The sequence below is a fragment of the Corvus brachyrhynchos genome, unplaced genomic scaffold (assembly GCF_000691975.1).
Source record: "Corvus brachyrhynchos isolate BGI_N302 unplaced genomic scaffold, ASM69197v1 scaffold43, whole genome shotgun sequence".
NCBI lineage: Eukaryota > Metazoa > Chordata > Aves > Passeriformes > Corvidae > Corvus > Corvus brachyrhynchos.
In genome coordinates this window covers 2,447,286-2,463,457 of record NW_008237353.1, presented here as the reverse complement: position 1 = coordinate 2,463,457, position 16,172 = coordinate 2,447,286, and the positions used below count along the sequence as shown (strand labels likewise).

Below are 16,172 nucleotides of genomic sequence, written 5' to 3'. Positions count from 1 at the left end.
AGATATATTCTCCAAAATACACTGATAAATATTACAGCACTGCTTATTTTATCAGAATGTGAATACAAATGAAATGTGTGGATAGAGACAAATGTAGTTATCCCCAAAGAAGGCTGATTTCTGTTTTAGCATTTTTGTGAGATCTCAGCCGCTTGTAAGACTCTGCAAGATCAGGGTCTTTGCCCTGCCTCTCCCTTTTCTTTTATGGTGCGACTGCCTTATACAAAGTGATATTCGCATGCCAGAAGGTAGTATGTTTATGTAGCAGTTACCCAGACCTGACAAGTACTGCGGTGTATTTCTTTTGAAAATTGCCCAAGGTGGGGTTATTTCGCCTGCTTTGACAAATTCTACGAGCACTATCCGCATTACGCTGTCACATCTACCTTGGGTTCATCAGCATCTTATTACCGATACTGTTGTTTTCAACTCGAAATACAGCATGGATAAAGCAAGGACGCACATAAACAAACCTTCTTAGCAATCCTTTTTAAAAACAAAGCCTTAAACAATGACACTGTGCAATAGCCTTGAGTGGTTTGGGGTTGTCGTTGGTTGCTTTTTTGTTGTTGGTTATTTTTTTTTTTTAATAGCTGTGTTCTAATTCTTCAGAGAACAGAAAGAGGAGCTTTGAAAAGGTGCTAATAGACCATGAATTTGCAGCAGTGTAGTTCACAGCTAACTAAGCACAATCCCACTTCAAGCTCAGGCTGGAAAAAAAATGAGGGCAGCACAGAAGTGAATTAAAAATCATGCAAACAGTCCCAGCAACAATCAGGGCAGTGGCAGCTTATAAGATCAGCCTCGTTTGGCAGGGTGCCTGTCATACCATGACCTAAGAGGGCCAGGGCAAGAGGATATCTTATGCCTTGCAAGAAGAGGATGGGGCGGGGTGCCGGGAAGAGGGATGGGAGCAAAACAAACATCTTTCAAAGCCTATGTTGAATTAACTTGTTTTACAGAACACTGACAGCAAACTTCTAGGTCTTTTCAATGTGTTTGGAGAGTTCTTCTGTAATTTATTTTATACTGCACACAAATATTTTCTCTGGATCATCTGTCCTACTCGGAGAGATTACTATCACAATGCCCGTCCTCCTGCCTGGGGGTATTGTCCCCTCAAATCACCCAGAGATGCTCATGTGCCTTCTCCAAATGAAGTCGTGGTTCCATGACAGTCTAATCCGATGTAAACTGGGCTGCCACAGTCCCTCCTTCCCCAGCTGCTGCCCTTTCCTGTGCCAGCAAGGATGCTTGTCTGGTCTCCCACTGAACTGGTTCAGAGAAGACAGAACTAACTTCAAAAACCTTAACACTGCCCTGTTAGTTCATCTCCCTGTGGAGTCAAACAAGCACCAACGCTGGTGCAATACATGGGGTGGGGATAGACATGATTCAAAGCAACTGCTCTGGTTTGAATCAGCTTAGACCATCTTGGAACCGCACTCCTGGCAGAGCCACCCAATGCCTGCTATTTATAAAGCTTGTGATGATCTAGTTCTTTCTGCCTGCCTCAAGTTTGTGAGTGGTCCTAAAATGAGCTTCCTCATCAGATCAGAAGGGGTGGGCAGCCTCCCCTTGCTATCAGCAGCCCCTTCCTCAGACACACCTGCACATAGGGTTTTGTGGAAATGGCCTAGCGTGATCCGTGAAGGCCACAGGGAGTTCCTGCATTCCTGTGGCAGGACAGTCATTGAGGAGCAGTCCTCTGTGTTAAGTCAGGAGAAGCTCATCTCAGGGTCAGAGCCAACCTCCCAAGATCCCACCAGCCAGGGTACTCTGGGCAGCTGTGATGACCTACCAGGATCCACACCTAATGGGACAGATGATTTGAATGTAGAGATGCCAAGGAAAGCTGGTGGAGACACACCAAAGTCTCTCTGGACTAGAAATTGATATAATTTCTTCCCCTTTTTGAAGTTTACCTTTTTTTTTAATCAGATCCTGAGTAGTAAGGCAGTAAGCAAAGTGGTTTCAAACTCCTGACTTTTTGCACACATAATTACATCTGATGTGTGCATACTGGTGAGGAACATGCAATAGCAAACAACAAACACATAACTAAGACAGTTTTACTATCTCCAAAGGTCACCTGCTTCTTTACAGCAGTAGCTGTAGAACAGTTTAGAGCCAAAACTCCGGAGGGCAAAATCAAGGATACAAAAATTAGCCACTAGAGACAGAGAATATCCCACAAGATACATTGTGTCTTTACTTGAAAGGCGAGTTTAATTGCCAACTCTTTCCTGGTCTTCCCTCACCACCTTAGTTTGATGAATATTTAGATCTGCTGTACCCACATACATCTGTGAAGAGTACATTCTGCAAAGTACGGTGGTGATAGACACAGTAGGAACTGAAGATGCTCAGACAGCAGAGTCATGAGGACTATACAACGTCGACAAGAGAGAAAAACCCCCTAACTTCAAGGAATGAGAGGGGATGGACTGGGAAAAGACCGTGATCTTCTGAGGAAACAAAGGGAGGGACCAGTTAAATTGGAAGAAAACCCCGGGGCCTCCTTTTAGATGCCAGATTTGGTACTGGGAAGCACGTCTACACCTTCCCAGCCTGTGACACTTTACTTTCAGCAGGGCATCTGAATGTTTGAGTGATGTAGCTTGGGAAAAGAGCAGGAGTAACATTGCTCAGATTTCAAATTGCATGATGCAGGAAAATATCTTTATAGTCTGAAATTACTGCAACACTTTCTGGGAGGGATGGGGAGGGAAGGGAATAGAAAACATTTATACAGGGAAGGGAAGGGAAGGGAAAGAAGGTAAGTTCAGTAAGGCAAAAATTCTAACCTATATGGTTGCAGAACTGTTTACTGAAGACACTAGAATTAAAATTTACTTACTTTTTAAGTACGTAAAACTGTTCAGCTTATTGTCAAACACCCACTTGTTTATTGCCAATTGCTTGATTGTCAGATGCCAATTTACACCCTAAATGTCTTTGGGTTGAGATCACTGCCCTGTTCCGGAGGTAATCCTGTGGCCCACAGAGAACTGTCCCTTAGGTGCACTTCATTTGTAACATAATGGAGATTTGCATGCTCTGTCTTAAGAGGAGGACTCCAAACTATAGCAACACTCAGCCAAGAATGTTATCTGTGGCCTCCCCCACACCCTTCCCCTCGAAAAAAACCCCATGGATCGACTTCTGCTTTTTCACTGATTCTCAGGAGAAATATAAAGATCTTCTCTGCCAGTTGCAGATGTGTTCTATTTTTTTCCTACATCAGATTATGAATCACTCTAAATAATAAGGAAAGGCTCTTCATCCCAAACGGGGAAGTTCTCACACACTATGTGATGATAAAGCATTTCATCCATTTGCGAAAAAAAGGAGAAAACACTACCCACAGAACGGCAACATCACATCATCTGCACTTTGCTGAATGTTCACAGAACAACATTGGAAGTCATTGAAGTGTCAGAGAGTGATTTCATCATGTGTCAGGCCTCCCACTAATAAATGATTCATCTATCTCAGTACTGACACCTCAAAGAAAGGAGAAGAAAGAAATTAATAAACTTTAAAGTGAGAAATACTCTACTGATATTATACTTCCCAAGTAAACTGAAGCTTATGCACATACAAGGAATGCGTGCATCAATAGAATTTAACCTTCCCTTTATCTGAAGTGTACTTTTAAGTTTTAAAAGTGAATCTCTTACAGAAAAAAGGTATCATGGAATTCCATGTTGTCCCGGTTTCAGACAAATTCGGGGGAACGTCCGAAATGAACGTCCTCTGATAGAAGGCAGGTTACAGCCACCTCTCCCCCACCAGGTTCGGGAAGAATTTTCCTCGGAGGAAAGTGAAAGGAAAAAACCTATTTATTTAACAAACACAGTGCACGCAGGCACGGGGGAAGAATAATGCTAAATAATAAAACCTCCCGCTGCGGAGAGAACCTGGGTAGATTTCAGAGTCCTTTGTGGGTGTGGCTTTCTCCTCTCTGGAGCTGAGGTTTGGCGTGGGCCCCTCCGGGCCATGATGTAGGGTCTGCCTGCCGATGTTCTGCTGTTGTTGAACAGTCCACAAGAGAAGAAGAAGAACCAAAGCCCCAGGGGAAAAAAACCCTTTCTTGCCTCAGCTCGAAGACTAGGTGAAAAGCAAAGGAGTTTAACTCTCCGTCTCTCTCCTGAGAAAAAGAGCCAAGAGCTGGGAAAAAAGCAGGAAGGTGCTTTCTTAGGCTCTGTAGCAGCCAGGAATGCAGGGGAGTGTGTATCTGTGTCCTTGAACACAAAACCACTTTGAAAAGTTCTCCTGGCTTTCTTTTCTATCTCTCGGACCCAGTTTTAAAGGCACAGAAAGGCACAGGATTCATGTCTGGGCATAGAGCAAGCAATAGAGGATACACATCATGAAGTCACTCCAAGACACGAGTATTATACCACCACAACACAAATTCAACAAAAATTTTTCAATTTAAAAATATGAGATTTCACACACCCAGCTTTGTGTACTGAAACTGGATTTGGGAAGAAATTTTTTATGGTTTACATGTAAGTGATTTATAGTACATTGGTGACAATAAACCTGCCCCAAACTCTGAATTCTTTTACAGTTGTAAAAGCAATCAAATTCGTCTTGAAGGTGATGAGGAACTTATATTTGACTCTAATGAAAATGCGACTGGAAAGAAACCTGGCATTTTAATAGGAATTTACATAATAACTATTTGATGCTTCAGAAAGCCAGAACATCCTCCATTGATGACAGTAGCTCTACTGGATGAGCAGGACTAACTAGAAATCCAAACTTACATCTCCCAGAAGACATGAACTTAAATACAGACCCAAACAGGGCAATGTACTTAGCAAGATACTACCATTTTTGCTATGACACTGAAGTTTGTGAAGTCACACACTGAGTTTTCAGGCTTTTTCTTTTTTCTATTTTAACAAAATGCAATAGATACACAGAACACTCAAATTTCCACACTCTTTGTAAAAAAATAAATAGGGGAAGAAAGTGATTTTAAAAGTATCATAGCTGGAAGAAAAAAATAAAGCTGTAACATGAATTTAAACCTTATGAAGCATTAAAGAATCCACATGGGAGAGAGACCTAACAAGTGACCCCACTGCAGGAAAAAAGACACAATTGTAATTCACTATGAAACCATGAGGCACCAACCTACAGAAATCCAGGCTTTGCTGGTTCTGCCACTAATGGAGCTCCTTTGACTGCAGGAGATTTTTTCTTCCCTCGTCAAAACAGCATCTATTATAAACAAAACACTTCAATCAGTAGACTCAAAGATGGAGTAGCATACAGATACAGAATTTATCCCACTTGATTTCTCTCTCCTGGAGCGGGGAAAAGAATTAGATGAAGATGATAAAGTTTGGACTGGGACTTGGAGACCCATTCTCAGCAGAAATAATTAGGCTGATAGGAAAACTGCTGGGGACAGAAAAAAGCCACAGGCCCTGGAGGTCTCATGTCCTACCTAAGCAGGTACTTATTTCTTTGTCTCACTCTGAATATGTATACCAGAGTTAGCAATATGATGAATAGAGTTCTTAAAAGCAGTAATACATAAAAGCAAATTATTCTTTGCTGTTACCCTACCTCTGTTCTGGTAGAAATAATCTGGGCACTCAGGGTAAAGATGATGTCCAGTTTCTCCATCAGTTTGATTTAGCATGACCTCTTCACTATCAGCAGAGGAATGTAAAAGATGGCAATGAACATTTGTATGTAAGAAAATTTACATGGCTGTGGGGCAGGATGCCTGGATGATCAAAAAGCAAAGAAAATACTAAATACTTAAAACACTTCACCATGAAATCGTTTTCTTCCCTTTCCCCCACCCTCCCCCCATGGTAAATCAGGTAGAAAAGTGTGATAATATTAAGGCTTAATCCAATTTAAATAAATTATTTTCTTGTAAATGTTAAAACAATCATTACATGCATCATTTACCCCCTCTTCTGCCCATAGTCTTAAATTATGCTCCATTATATCCAGATGGAAAAAATATGCAGAAAATGTTTCTAAAATATCAGAAATTTTGTTGTTGATTACACTCAGAGGTAAAAGTCATTAAGGAGTCCTAGCAAAAAAAAAAAATCTTAAAAAGCATGATGGGATTTTGTGTAGCAAACTTAATTAAGAAATTTCTTTGCTAGGTTACCAACAACATTTTATTACAAGCTTAAGGTATAAGATCGTTATAGCTCTCTGTTGTGCTTGGCAGCAAAGAAAGAACACATGCAAAGAACAATCTTGTTCCTACAATTAATTACAAATGTACAAATGAGTGATATATCAGGCCCTGTCTACACTGCACAGTTGTACATTTATAACCATTTCACCATACACAGTTATTAAATTCATGCTTTGCATCTACAGTAGCTAGATACCACATCACAGCCACGGGTAATTATGTTTATTCATGCACAGCTACCACCAGCCAGAACTGTATGTATGTGTCAGTCCATTTTAGCAAAATCTACATCAAATAACCAGTAGTGCAGGTCTCTTCAGCTAGCTTCTTTCCTTTTGAAGCGGGCAGACTGGAAGCAAGATAGGAAAAGGCAAGCCAGAAACGCATGGGTGGCAAAAAGCAGGTGGTGACATCCAGCAGGCTTCAGCCCCGGCCATTCTGGGTCAGTCAGTGTGGTGACAATCAGCCAACTCAGAATCTCTTAGCAACCCATCCTGTTTATCTCACAAATCATTACGGTCCCAAAAAGGGTCTGCAACAGAAGTAGAGAGAAATTCTGTCCCCACTGGCAACACAATGGCTGAGGAGGAAACACCTGGGCACTTGGAAGCCCCTAGCTGCTGCTGGGGACCTCCACCTGTGGTCTGAGGATTGCCAGTGGAAGCGTCCTGAAAGAAGGCTTCTGCAGCACAGCAACCTGCAGTACACAGGCCAATGAGCAACGGGACACTGATGAATTCTCCTCAGTGAGAAGTCCATCCTAAACCCTACCCTCATAAGCTCAGTTCATCCAGCTGAGCTACTGGATCACAGTGGGGTGCCAAGACTGGGTCTCCAACAAGAGCAGACTACAGCCAGCTATAGAAGAAAGATTAGTTCAGAGGGCGTCCATTTAAACACTGAGCCAAGTCACAAACCAAGCAGAAATCCCTGCTGTGACTACAAGGACACAGCAGCTACACACACTGTAGACACAGACCTAACCACATTGCTCAAGGCTTTTAACACTGATCTCACAGGCAGGATTTAAAAATCACCACTCTTGCTATTCTCTTCCAAGGCCAGCAAAGGATATTTTGCTTTAACCTCAAGCCTTCAGTTCATGCTTCTCCCTAGGAACATTTGTTTCACTCAGCTGTCCAAAGTCAGTCCTAGCCAGAAGACTGAATAACACCAGTCTCACTGAGAAGTGTGTCAACAAACCCAAACCACTGCAGCTCTGAGCACATTAACTCGCCAGACAGATTACTGGTTTATACAGGGAATTCCAGTCTTTGACTCACTGGTCCATAACAGTGTTCCCACACCATTCCCTCATCCAGACAATTCCCTCCTCCTCAACGGTTTGCTAAGAAAGCCTGAGATTATTTATGTTATGCTCCATGCAGAGAAACTACAACATACAAACATATAATCCTATAGTGATGAGATGCTCCAGTTCCAAAAGCCATAAATTCCAAAAAAGATTATCTTGGGTTTAAAATTCATCTTCCCATGTTCACAAGATGAACCATCTCATGGCCCAGAAAGGCAAGTTGACATATTACAGTTTATGTAACCATATGTAAGGCACACACTTACTAGAAAGGGCTATTAGGGCTGTTGCCCACACTTTTTGTGACAGCTGCAGGCATCATATTCTCCTGTCAACTGATGGGAGAATGGTATAGGAACTCCCTATGACAAACATATTTTTAATTTACTGGCAGTTTAAAACTTTTAATTAATGAACACAACTGACTGGGTACATGCATGGTGCAAAGCTGGCTAAACTGCCTTGGGTACTAGAGGCAGACTTGGCTTTCTGCAGGAATTTACCATCTCAGATTAATTTACCATCCAAGGGTAAACAATCATACTTTTTAGTGGTATAAATGAGCATATCCAGACCCCTCTACTTCATCAGCTAGACTGCCAGAGGCACTCGGATTGGCTTGTTCAAAGCTAGCTTTGGTACCCCTGCAATCGGCAGTACAGATCTAACCTATGTTTATCAGAAATGCCACAGGTGGAGCAACTCCCACATCCCTGTCCCCTCTGTAGAGATGCAGGGAACTGATGACTGCAGCAGATCTGTCAGAGCTCAACTGGAAGAGGGAAGAGGGAAGAAAGAAGGCGCCAGGACGCTGCCCACAAGGACCTGCAGAGCTGCCTATGTACTGATCCTGGGGAAGCAATAACCTGATAGAGCTCTATCCTGCTCTCTTGGCAATACACAGACTTCAAAAAACATGTTTCTATTGTGACCAGATACTCACTTTAATAAACAAACTTTAATAAAACAAACAATAAAAAAAAAAAAAAAGGCCAAATCCTCTCACACAGCATTCCTCACAAGCCAGTTACGGAGAACCACTCTCCTGGGCCAATGAGCAATCTCTTCCCAGGCCAGGCACTGAGCAGGAACGGAGCGTGCTGCAGCTGCTAGGCAGGAAGGGCTGGGCCCACTGGGGCTTTGAAATGAAACAAACAGCTTGTTTGGCAGATAGCTATTTCTTCATGGACTGGTCAGCAGGAGGGATTGTGGAAGCTGGCTGGCTGCTGGTGTGTTGCGTCCACATCAGCGAAGAAGGCAAGTCTTCAGCTGTACCGAAATCCCTTAAGAATTACAGTGACGTGACTGACACTTGGTTGGGCTATCCATTCTCTATTGTTGTTGCTGCTGCTGGTATTTTAAACCTAAATCAGCTTTTACCGTGGCTCATTTGTACACAATATCCTTAATCTACAAACACTCAAGGATGATAATTCAGCTTTATTACCCATATTCCCTGAGTCCACATTTCATAAAGTATAAGCACACACAAGAAAGAATTATTCCTAAAATAGCCAAGCATGTACATTTCTATCTTCTCTTCAGGAAAGCAGTTCAAAAACATAGGTCCTTGTAACACTTAAAATTGCTAACCTGAACGAACCTCTTGATAACAGCAGGCGATATCTTAAGAAACAGCTGGGGTTTTATCTTAGCCTCTCACACCAAGCTACTGCATACCATCAACCCTGCTTATACAGGCACTGAACTGACAGAAGACATGGCATGAACCAAACAGAGCACAAATTCCGTCTCACATCAGCAGAACAAACTGCACATCCAAAGCCAGCACATATTACAAATTCAATAAAAACAGAGACCACCACTGGAGTTATTACTTTAACTGTCTATCACAAACAAGAAGTAAATATACCCCAGTTTTTGGGCAATAAAAGCTATTCCTAAAAACAAGCAAACTGTTCTCATACTTTATTTCTTACACTCTCCTCTTTGCTTAATGATTTCATGGTGTTGACTCTGTGCATTGTGGGGGTACATCAAAAACTGGTGAAAAATCAAAAGTAATTGAGAGCATCCAGCACTTTGAAGGATCAGGCCTTTTCTATACTGTTACTAAGCACTGAATTGTCTGATAACCTTCCTTATGACTACAAGAGCTTGCTGCTTCTGCCCTTTCAGTAGGAGACATCACTGTGTGTGCTACTTGATTAGTTATAAACATGGTCTTGTATTAAAAACACAGCTTCCGCCATGCTCAAAATTAATTCTGCTTGGCTATAATACAAATGATATTTCAAACATCTGAAATTTACAGTCAGTGACAAGGCAAAATTATGGCTAATCTTTGGCTAGTAAATTGGACGTCAGCAGCACAGACTGTGCTAGCACTGGAGCCAAGCTCAAGGCCTGATTCACCACTTTTCCATGCTGTTCATCGGCTGAAACCAGCTCTGGGCAACTGAGCTGGGTGTTTTTCCCAACAGGAAAACTGAGTGTGTCCTGTGCTTGGGAGGAGTGTCAATACTGCCTATGAAGATGGGCTTCAGCATGCAACATCTCATCTCAGAGCCATATGTACTCTCTCTCTTTGCAAATTAAGCCCTGGAAGACAGGCTCTGCCCAGACAGCTGATGTGCAGCCAGGAAAAGCAGACATGCAAATACTGGTTTATGGAATGGTGCTGGCTGAACTGGGAGTCTCCAGAGCCTCCAGTCCACTCTGGAGCACCAAAACCTGTGCTGCCTCTTCCCTTCCTCCCACAGAATCACCAGATTCAACTTCTACAGCAAAACTAGCCCTTCCCATTTCCATCTACCTACTCCCTGCCCTGTTCCCCAGTCCTTCTCCCTTCTCACAACCTACCTGCTTCTGCACTCACTCCAGTCCCACCCTCCACTTTCCACTTTGAATTCTTCCCCCATTCCCATGCCACTTTTCACCAATGAAATGCTGGCAAGGCAGTCATCTTTCCCTCCCCTGCTCTAGCTCTGTCCCATGCCTCTTTTGGCCACAGAAGAGGATCTTCCCTTGCCCATCCACATTGTCCTCTCATCACAACTTTGAGTGTGTTAGTCTACAAGCCTGATCTTACCCATGGCTCAAAGTAAGTATCATACTCTTCATAAGGCTGGGGGAGAGAAGGGAGGAAGAAAGACAGATTTTCAAATGAGCGCAGAGAAGTAAGAAGAAGAGGAGGAAGAAGAGGAGAAAGAAGGATGGAGTGCTTCTCTCCAGACCCTCTTCCATTCACTAAGACACTCTTGTTCCCCTTCTTCCTCATAGAGCTCTTATCTCCATGTAAAAGCCTCCTACTTCAATCTAATGAAATGGTTTAAATCACTAACTCAACAAAAACAGTTCACATTTATGCAAAATTACCGTTTGTGCACTGGAACGAAATCAGAAGTTCACATCAATTTGACAATTTTTGTTCAAGCTTGTGTACTTCTGAGGATTTTGTTCAAGCTTCTGTGCCTCAGGGGTTACTGTCCCACAGTCCTACATCTCAACAGATGCAGGGCAACTGAGCAAACTGCACTGGATGCTGAACAATGTGGCAAGAACAAGCAACCTTATATTGCCAGCTGTAAAAAGGAGTGAAATAAAATTCAAAGAAAAGAAAAGCTGACAAAGTACTAAAGTACTAAATTCAATAGAAAAAAGGCAAAGAGCCAAATGAAGAGATTGTGGTGCTTGCACCGAAAACATCACGATAGTCCACAAGTGATATATTTCTATCAGTTCTGTGACCTAAAGGAATATATTAATTCCATTTTACAGTCTGTAAACTGAGGCAGTCAGAAATTAAGATCTGAAGAGTCTCAAAGTACCTAAAATCCAGTTCTTGCTAGTATTGAGCACTGCATTTTCTCTGAGTGTTCAAAGGATACAGCTTCCAGCAGCCTTTGGTGAAGATGCACACGTGTAGACCTAAGAAAACCCATAAAATGAGGAACGATGCAAGAGCTACAACAGGAACACTTTAGCAAGCACAGACATATTTATTTCCCCATCCCCTCTTCTACGTTTTCAAGTGGGAGAACAAAGTATCCTGCACCCTAGGAGATTTGGATTTAAGAGCCATGATGGTCACAAGTCACAACTCATCACCCACCTGACAACTGTAGCTATTTATGTACAAATTAGTAGTGCTGACCTGGCCACTATTAAAAGATTGATGTAAATGGCTTACCCAGCATCACACTCCTTGGCAGAGGATCAACTTCTCCAAAGCAACATTCAGCTGCCTTAACAATGAGATTATGTCTTCCCTTCTTACATTCACAGAAACACAGGAGGGTAAGAGTTCAACAGACAACACTCTCTTCTCCTTCAGCATGTACTCTAACTCATCCCCAGAGCAGACTTGCTTAATGCACCAAATAAAAACCCAATCATCCTAGGGAGCTGGGGGGAAATGTATATAGTCTATTTTAAGATTATTACAAAGCAATATATAGATGTATGGATGGAATTAAGATTGCATAAGCATTTTCCCAATTCTGGCATTTTGTTACTTTTGAGTGCTTAACTTAGCCACTTTAATAACTTTTCACTCTGACCATCTGTGTAGTGTCTGCCTGCACGTGTATGTACGGCTGCTTCAAGGATCCGGGAGATGCCAGGCACCATGTCTCAATTACCCAGAGGACTTTAAATCACGTGCATAAATCTGTGGGGCATGAATCCAGCCTCTGTGCATGTAATACAGAATCCACTACACATGTAGAGCTTAAGTGCAGGCTGGAAGCTGCCTATTGGGAAACCCTTAGACCGAGATGCAGAGGCATCCCTTGCATGTACACCAGCTGTGTTGCATGGTCATTACATTTGCATTTTACACACACATTTAACAAGTAAAAAAGGTTGGGGGGAAGTGGCCAAACTGATTACCAGTAACTGGCTACTCATATCTCTATTTCCCCATGGGAACAAATAAAAGGAAGTTCCACTTCCCTCTTCCCCCAGGGACTCATTCACAGCAGTAACTGGTTTTCTCTTAAATAAGTATTGCAATGCTATTTTAAATATTCTACTCCAATATTACTGTAATGTGCTACAGGGCTTTAAAGACCAAAGCAAAACAATAAGGCAGAATGTGAATACATGACAGAAAGTGGAGGGGAACCTCAATTAGGAAATGTGGAAACCAGAATGTCGGGTCTAGACATTAACTCAAGTCAGTGGCAAGGGATCCATAGGCAGAGGCCTCACTCTGTGATCTCCACATCCTTCTTACCTGCTAGAAGGAAGAGTTGTCTGCCTGTGGTAAAAGTTCCATCTTCTCAAACATGAAACAAAATATGCTGTACATAAATGCTGTCATTGCTTGTTGCACAAAAAGCTACCCTGTGGGAATGTGTATTGATTTGAGAAATCTGGGGGTCCACTTTTAAAGTCTCTTTACCTACTCCATCAAGCTTCCAAGAAGTGATTCAAACCTCAAAAAAACCCCCAAGAATTCCCCACATATCTCTGCAGATTGCCAACCAAATTCTAGGGCTCGAAGCAAGTTCTGTATCTAGCAGCACAAAGCTACCAACCCTCTCTCACTCTCATCCTTCTCAATGTACAAAATATTATGCTTTTATCCACACAAGACATAAGGTCTCGGAATTCAAAGCTGCATCCCTTTCAGATGTAGAAAACCTGGTCAACACTAGAGAACCTAGCATTTTCTTTTCTGAGGCATAATTCAGGTAAATACAACACAGTTGAAGAAAAGGCATCCAGAAGTTATTTTTATGAACAGGTAAGCAGCCATCTGTCCACAAACAATCACAGACTGCCCCCAAGACAAGGCTCTTTTACGGCCAAACTTGTCTACCATCATGCCCTTTGTTTGCTGACTGGTGAATTGTGGCTCATGAATTCACCCCATGTTTTTTCTGCCTTCCCTGTACTGCTTGTGCCTATTGTTTTATAAGAACACAAATACCTCAAAAATTAAATAATTTTCCTTATGAACTACATATACTTTTGTATTTGTTTTGACCTGTTTTGGCCAGCACCCGTAACAGGACCTTCCACATCAGCTTACTAAAACGCTTGCCTCAGAACTCTGAGGACACCACAAACCAATCTGCACATATATCTGCCCTCCAAGTCTGAAAGTGTCAAAAGCAGTAGTCCCTGATTAAAATTTAAAAAAAAAGAAGTGCAGTCATATGTAAGTCAGCTGTGATGAATGTTCTTTTCCTCTAACCTCAAAGGGATTTTACCTTCACTGAGATGTGAACTAGGCAAGTATTATGAAAACTCTAGTAGCTGGAGAGGTATCACCAAGGTTCGTTTTCAATGACATTTCCTCTCACTTTTCACTGAATTGTGTGCTAGAACATTATCTTACATACTAGAAAGTGACCATGTTTCACCTCTTGCTCAGACATAACTGCACCTAGGATACTTAGTATGCACAAGTCCAAATGAACAACGCATAAAATGTGTTATGCTCATGGAAAGAAATAATCCACCCCCCCAAAAAACCCCATCCCAAACAAACCACACAAATCAAGAAATTCCCCTTCCCACCCAAAAAAACCCCCAACATACCCAAACAAACAAAAAATCCCCAAAGATTTTTGTACTATAGTATTATACTCAGACCACTGAGGTTATTGGAAACGTTGATGCTGGACAGTGACTAAATCCTAATTGTAGAACACATAAATCTAGTTTGGGGGCTACTTTATAAAAGTGTGTAATTCCTGTAAAAAGATTATTTACAATGAAGAAATGAATGAGAAGGAAACAAGGAAAAAAAGGAACAAGGAAACTCTGTCATGCTAACAGTAGTCATTTCTCAAACATCTTCAAGCAGAGTTATAGTTGCAAGTGACCATGGTGAAATGCACAATGAAACTAGAAAAAGAAAGTGATCAAATGTAACGGCAAACACTGACATCAGTAGCAGTTAACCTGTGATACTAAGTGCTATTGTACCAGCATTTAATTAATTTAGTTCAGCTTCAGTATTTAAAAGGTCAGTCTCCAAAATGTACACAAACTAGAACTGAAAGGCAAGACCAACGGCAGATACACGATACCCAGCATGTGCATAATACAATGCTATGTGTAACAGAACACAAATGTAAATAGATCCCACGGATCTATGGGAAAGGTTTCTGCCACCCAGCCTTGAGAAGAAAATTCATTAGTTTGCACTGACAGTAAGCTCTTGTTCAACACATGGCACAAAAGCCAGTAGCAAACATAGCAACCCCGAGACTTTTAAGAACACTCAGGAAGTAATCTCCAAAGTAAGGGGCGGGGGAATAGCTGGGTTTGCTCCCTTATGTCATTTGAGAAGAGCCAGGTAGATTTTCTACGAAAACTTTTTGCTCAGTTGTTGACTCAGAAATACACGAATGGCTATCTTTGTCTCTTCTGGCTTTCCAACATGTCTTCTAGAGAAGCACAGACTCATCATTACTAATTGACAAAAAGCTAAGACAAAAGCATTTTCTTCCAAGGATGTCCTAGATCTTCATGTTACATAAATACCCTAAAAAAATAAGTGAAAGCAGGAAGTTAAACAGTCCTATGAGAAATGTGCATATTTCCAATTTAAAGGAACGAAAACCTCACTTTAGACTTACTCTTAAGAAGTAATCTATATTTTCTTATAAAAGACCTAAAGAAAAGGCTTCAAAAGACTAACCTGATCACGAGTAGCATTATCATAAAAGCTTGATATTGGATGAGGCCAAGCACAGATCATTTTGTACCGCAATTTTTATTAAACAAGATTAGGAAAAGAGTCCTGAAATAATCAGCAATAAACATGAAGAAGTTAAGGGAAACTAAGAAATTATGATATAACTTTATTTTTTCCATTTAGCATCTTGAATATTATTTGCATTCTATGTCTAAGGTGAACGGAGAACACGATGGTCACTTATCTACGTAAGCGAGGAAAGATGGTCTTGTGGTGATGACTCAAGGCTAGGAACCAGTGAGTGAGGTTCTGGCAAGTTCTGTGTCCTGTTCTCCTGACTTCGAGCACTGCCACTCAAGAGTCTTGCACAAGAATTTTCAACTCTATGGAGCAGCTATAATACACTCCAGAAGGGAACTGAACATAAAAACTGCATGTGGAAGACAGTGTAAAAGCATCACCCAAGTGTAGTCATTAGCGTAAAAGTACATCAGCTTATAGTTCGTGGTGAGTCCTACAGAAAAGCACAAACACACAGTGGGTACGGTGATACTTCACACCAGGGAGATCATTAATGAAACTCTTTTCTCCCTGTCCCTAGAGGAGATGTAATTACAGAATCATAGAATGTTAAGGGTTAGAAGGAACCTTAAAGATCACCTAGTTACAACTCCCGCGGCCCTGGCTGCCCTGGGAAAGGACAACTCCCACTAGATCAGGACGCTCAAAGGCCTTATCCAACCTGGCTTTGAACACTATGGAGTCTCCCCAACATCCCCAGCCTGTCTTCGTAGGGAAGGTGCTCCAGTCTCCTTATCAATTTTGTGACCCTCCTCGCCGCTTGCTCCAACACCTTAATCTACCATTACGGAACTGCTGCGTTTTTGCTGAAGACACACCTTCCACTTTGGAAACAGTTTACTTTTTTTTTTTAATATTCAAGAAAAAATATATTTGAAATTAATCAAGAATTTGACCTTCGGGACTTCCGCCGACACCCGGATTTCACCGCCGGCGGGTCCAGCGCCAGAGGCCCGGGGGGGGGGGGCGTG

The 16,172-nt window shown here is 41.8% G+C and overlaps 1 long non-coding RNA gene across 1 annotated transcript; it reads right to left on the bottom strand.

Moving 5' to 3' along the window:
* Positions 1 to 15,273: 15,273 nt before the first annotated feature.
* Positions 15,274 to 16,172, bottom strand: LOC108445803. Its single transcript, XR_001860775.1, has 2 exons — positions 16,098 to 16,172; positions 15,274 to 15,634 (listed from the first exon to the last, which is right to left on the bottom strand). It is a non-coding gene; the product is annotated as an uncharacterized LOC108445803 (long non-coding RNA).